General features: G+C 44.6%; 1 protein-coding gene across 1 annotated transcript in view; it reads right to left on the minus strand.

Annotated features, from left to right (window-relative positions):
* efcab10 (EF-hand calcium binding domain 10) overlaps positions 1 to 4,836 on the minus strand; it is a 50,708-nt gene extending 45,872 nt beyond the window's left edge. The window contains exon 1 of the transcript XR_015760486.1: positions 4,287 to 4,836. The gene's annotated coding sequence lies outside the window, so the exon portion shown is untranslated. The remainder of the gene's footprint in view (positions 1 to 4,286) is intronic.
* Positions 4,837 to 6,000: the final 1,164 nt, after the last annotated feature.

Genomic DNA, 6,000 nt, shown 5'->3' on the forward strand with positions numbered 1-6,000 from the left:
GGAGTGAAACATGACTATCTCCTCATGTCTGAAAATAGACTTAAAGAACGTTAAGGCCATTGACTTCCAGAAAATGTCAGATACTGGATCCGATGAGTAGGTAATGAAATAACTAATGAAATTAATGAAATGAAAGGGACCTGGGTTCGATTCCTGCCTTGGGTGACTGTCTGTGTGGAGTTTGCACTTTCTCCCCGTGTCTGCGTGGGTTTCCTCCGGGTGCTCCGGTTTCCTCCTACAATCTAAAGATGTGCACGTCAGGTGAATTGGCCATGCTAAATTGCCCATAGTGATAGGTGCGTTAGTCGGGGTAAATGTAGGGTAGGAGGATAGGTCTGGGTGGGTTACTGTTTGTAGGGTCGGTGTGAACTTATTGGGCTGAAGGGTCTGTTTCCCTACTGTAGGGAACGTAATCTAATCTAAAAACTCAACTGTCCGATTGGTGAATTTCTAGCCCAATGCATTATGCTTGGTAAGGGCACTCCCGTGTAAGGTGACTAATGTGGCAAATTTACTTTCATGGGGATAAAATCATACTTCATGATTTCTTACTCTTTTAAATAAAAAAAAACAGTGAACTAGTTATATCCTGTTCTGCAGTTATTAATGTTTCCATATGGCAAGAACATATGTGTATGGAATGAGCTGCCAGAGGAAGTGATGGAGACTAGGACAATTATGACTTTTAAAAGGCATCTGGATGGGTATATGAATAGGAAGGGTTTGGAGGTATATGGGCTGGGTGCTGGCAGGTGGCACTAGATTGTGATGGGATATCTGCTCGACATGGACCGAAGGGTCTGTTTCCATGCCATACATCTCTATGATTCTATGACTCTAAACAAAATGTAGGGAAGTAGATGGTGACATCTTGAAAAATGTCCATATTACAGAGGAGAAAGTGTTGGATGTCTTGAAACACATAAAAATGGATAAATCCCCAGCACCTGATCAGGTGTACCCGAGAACTCTGTGGGAAGCTAGGGAAGTGATTGCTGGGCCTCTTGCTGAGATATTTGTGTCATCGATAGTCACAGGTAAGGTGCCGAAAGACTGGAGGTTGGCTAATGTGGTGCCACTATTTAAGAAAGGTGGTAAGGACAAGCCAGAGAGCTATAGACCAGTGAGACTGATGTCGGTGGTGGGCACGTTGTTGAAGGGAATCTTGAGGGACAGGACGTACATGTATTTGGAAAGGCAAGGACTGATTAGGGATAGTCAACATGGCATAGTGCATGGGAAATCATGTCTTACATACTTAATTGAGTTTTTTGAAGAAGTAACAAAGAAGATTGATGAGGGAGGAGCAGTGGATGTGATATGTTTGGCTTCAGTAAGGCATTCGACAAGTTAGCAAGGTTAGATCCATGGAATACAGGGAGACCTAGCCATTTGGATACAGAACTGATTCAATGGTAGAAGACAGAGGATGGTGGTGGGGGGTTGTTTTTCGATTGGAGGCCTGCGACCAGTAGCGTGCCAGAAGGATCGGTGCTGGGTCCATTACTTTTCGTCATTTATATAAATGATTTGGATATGAACATAGGAGATATAGTTAGTATGTTTACAGATGACACCAAAATTTGAGGTGTAGTGGATAGTGAAGGAGGTTACCTCAGATTACAACGGGATCTTGGTCAGATGGGCCAATGGGCTGAGAAGTGGGAGATGGAATTTAATTTAGATAAATGTGAGATACTGCATTTTGGGAAAGCAAATCTTAACAAGACTTATATACTCAATGTTAAGATCCTAGGGAGGGTTGCTGAACAAAGAGACCTTGGAGTGCAGGTTCATAGCTCCTTGAAAGTGGAGTCGCAGGTAGATAGGATAGTGAAGAAGGCATTTGGTATGCTTTCCTTTATTGGTCAAGAGGTTTGAGCACAGGAGTTGGGAGGTCATGTTGTGGCTGTACAGGACATCGGTTAGGCCACTTTTGGAATGTTGCGTGTAATTCTGGTCTCATTCCTTTTGGAAGGATATTGTGAAACTTGAAAGGGTTCAGAAAAGATTTAGAAGGATGTTGCCAGGGTTGGAGGATTTGAGCTATAGGGAGAGATTGAATAGGCTGGGGCTGTTTTCCCTGGAACGCTGGAACCTGAGGGGTGACCTTATAAAATCATGAGGGGCATGGATAGGATAAGTAGATAAAGTCTTCCCTGGGGTGAGGGAGTCCAGAACTAGAGGGCATAGGTTTAGGGTGAGAGGGGAAAGATATAAAGAGACCTAAGGGGCTACTTTTTCACACAGAGGGTGGAACGTGTATGGAATGAGCTACCAGAGGAAGTGGTGGAGGCTGGTACAATTGCAACATTTAAAAGACATCTGGATGGGTATATGAATAGGAAGGTTTTGGAGAGATATGGTCCATGTGCTGGCAGGTGGGACTAGATTGGGTTGGGATATCTGGTTGACATAGACAAGTTGGACGCAAGGGTCTGTTTCCGTGCTGTACATCTCTGTGACTCTATGACAAGAAACTTCATTTCTGAGGAAAGACTGGAAAGTTGGTAGTGTTTCCTTTGCAGGTAAGAAGGCTAAGAGGAGATTTGATAGAAGTTTTGAAAACCATGAGGGGTCTGGGCAGAGTTAATGGGGAGCAACTGTTCTGGCTGGTAAATGGATTGGGAGTCAGAGGGCATAGTTTAAAAGTGTTTTGTAAAAGAAGCAAATGCAAGGTGAGAGAATATTTTTCACAATGTGTCTACTTAGCATCTGGAATACACTGCCTCCAGTGTGGTGGAGGGAAGATTGATTGAGGCATTGGATGAATATTTGAAAAATAAACAATGTGCAAGGTTACTGGAAAAAGGCAGGAGTTTGGCAGTATGAATATTCTCAGAAAGCAAATGGCCTCCTTCTATACCAGGATAATTCTGTAAATTTGTGCATCCATGCCCACAAAGCAAGATTGCTAAACAGGCAGCTAAACACGGGTTCCCAGTTTTAAAAAAATGATTATAACACAAGTTTGAATTATCCTCAGTGTTGATATAGGCGGGAGTGGGTACTGCAGATGTTGGAGATTAGAGTCAAGATTAGAGTGGTGCTGGAAAAGCACAGCATCCGAGGAGCAGGAGAATCGACATTTCAGACAAAAGACATTGATATGTCTATGATCTAAACAGAACTGTATGAGTGTTATGCTGTGGTTACAACTTGGAGAAAATGAGGACTGCAGATGCTGGAGATTAGAGTCCTGAGTGTGGTACTGGAAAAGGAATCCTGAAGAAGGGCTTATGCCCGAAACGTCGATTCTCCTGTTCCCTGGTTGCTGCCTGACCTGCTGCGCTTTTCCAGCAACACATTTTCAGCAGACATTGACTCCAACCCCCTAAATATAGTCAATGGTTTTTTCTGTTTCTTAAAGCTACTTAATGTGACCTTAAAATAGATCTCTGAACACTGGAGGGGGCAAGCGGTCATGAGCACAAACCTTGGTGTTTGACCCGTTGATATGTGCACGCCTGTGGTTTTGCTCCGAATGAAATCGAAATAATGTGGAAGTTGCCTCTCGTTGTTCAGAAACGTGCGTATTGGTATTGACTGGTTAGATGGAGTCCAGCCTCTGCACTTGTAGATACCAGACAGAAATAGCAGGATGGCTCAGTCATTAGCACTGCTGCCTCACACCACCAGGGGCCTGAGTTTGATTCCAACCTCAGGTGACTGTGTGGAGTTTGCACATTCTCCCCGTGTCTGCGTGGGTTCGCTCCGGTTTCCTCCCACAGTCCAAAGATGTGCAGGTCAGCTGATGTGGCCATTCGGTGCTTAAGGGGAATGGGTCTTGGTGGGTGACTCCTCGGAGGGTCGGTGTGGACTGGTTGGGCCGAAGGGCCTGTTTCCACACTGTAGGGAATCTAAAAATAAAATCAATGTTTATAGCAGTCTGGTTTTGCACAATTTGCCTAAACAAATGAGATACAGAGCGGGTTCCCTGTCGCTTTATATATTTTTTCTAATCATCCTATTCACATCTCCGGAGCAGATGGAATCTGAACTAGTCCATAGATAGGGACACCACAGCCGCATGAGCAGCTCTTCCCTGTTGCTTTTTCAGGCCGCTGAGAGATAACTCGCAACTTCCGGGTTTCGGTGTGAGTGAGATCGCTGGGCGCTGCTGTACACAGCTCCCTGCAGCGGCTAATGTCTGAGTGTTTGTCATCCAGGAGCCAAATCCCAACAGGCTGAACACTCAGAACCATACTGCAACCAAACTCGAACCAAGCCATTCTCACATCCGTCCATCCACTTTGGAGAAGCTGCCATGCAGTTGTCATTTGTACCTTAATTCCAGTCCTGGTCACTCACTCCCAGGGGTGTCTGGTCATGTTGTTCAGGACAGTCTGAGCTCTCCTGCTCCCAGGCTTGGGGCACAGCTCCCCAGCTTCCTTCGCTGCTCTCAGACTCTCAGCACCGATAACAGGCTTCTGTGCTGTCTTAAGAGTCACCGGGAGGGGAACCTGACGATATCAGGTCTTTCGTCTCAACTCAGTTCCTGATTCCAATATTGAGCTGTGGAATATCTTGCTGCGTCTGCTCTCTGTCTTTGCTTCTCATTCAGTCGTTCTGAGCAGCACACTAATCTATTTTGTTGACAGGCTGAGGAAAACTGATCCTTTCTTGATAGTGTACTTCATTTGCATATTTTCTGTCACGTACTTTTTCTCCTAAGCCTTTTCCGGGGTTACTTTCGCCCCTGCACGCTCCAGCTCACATGCTCTTTGTTGTGAGTTGTGCAGCACCAAGTGCCGCCCTCCATCCGAAACCTGCTTCCTGAGGGAACTTTGCAATCAGACTTCTCACTGTGAGCTGCCTATTAAGTGGCCCTGCTCAGGACTAACGCTCCATCGTAGCCTTGGACGTGACTCATTCAGTTTTCACTTACTATTCTGTATTCGGTGGACGTGAAAAGCCAATCACATTCGTAAACCATTCTGACGAAGGGTCAGTGGAGTGGAAACTCAGTTTTTCTCTCTCTCTGTAGATGATGAGTTTCTCTCGCGCTTTCTGCTTTCGTTTGAAATCGCTAGCATCCACATCTCTTTGTTATGACATTGAAGTTTTTTTTGCCTGTTCAAAAGTGTTAATTAGGTATAACTCCTTTTAAACAGAAAAACCAAGGCAAGTAGCCAAACGTGCAAGTAAATCTGCAGTTTTTGACTTTTTGAAAGGAAAATCTCCCCTGCCTTTTACTATGCACTGTAGATTAGTCACCATTTCATTTGTGATAAATTACATCTAATATTAAAATATTTGTCATTTAGTAAATTAGAATGATTTTGGTTACTGCTGTTTCCAACCACGGCTAATGTGACTGCACAATTGTTCAACAATTCCTTTATCTAAAAATTACCTATGAGCAGGGATGGTACAAACATTAGGTAATCCAGACACAACAGCATAAATTGCTGGAAGATTTTAGCAGATTATAAATGTTGAAGCCACATCCACAAAGCAAATGATTGCTGTCATTTCTTCAACATGGTCTATATCTGAAGCAGCATCTATGAAGAGAAATCAGAATTTATCATTGAGGGTCTGGTGACCCTTCCTCAGAATGTAATTCTTCAGAATTAGGTAATCCAGGCAATTGTGAAGGGCAGCAAGATTTGGAGGATTGGGATTGAGGCAAAAAGAAACAGAACTGAAACTACACTGAGCTTTTAAATGATAGTAAGAACTTCGCTACATTGATGACTGTATCGGCGCTACCTCGTGCTCCCACGAGGAGGTTGAACAGTTCATCCACTACACCAACACCTTCCACCCCGACCTCAAATTCACCTGGACAGTCTCGGACTCCTCCCTCCCCTTCCTAGACCTTTCTGTTTCTATCTCAGGCGACCGAATCAACACGGACATCTACTACAAACCTACCGACTCCCACAGCTACCTGGACTACACCTCCTCCCATCCTGCCCCCTGTAAAAACGCCATCCCATTCTCCCAATTCCTTCGTCTCCGCCGCATCTGCTCCCAGGAGGACCAGTTCAAAAT

This window comes from Chiloscyllium plagiosum, unplaced genomic scaffold (assembly GCF_037043375.1).
Source record: "Chiloscyllium plagiosum isolate Xiang-an unplaced genomic scaffold, Cpla_swu_hap1 HiC_scaffold_19, whole genome shotgun sequence".
Lineage (NCBI taxonomy): Eukaryota > Metazoa > Chordata > Chondrichthyes > Orectolobiformes > Hemiscylliidae > Chiloscyllium > Chiloscyllium plagiosum.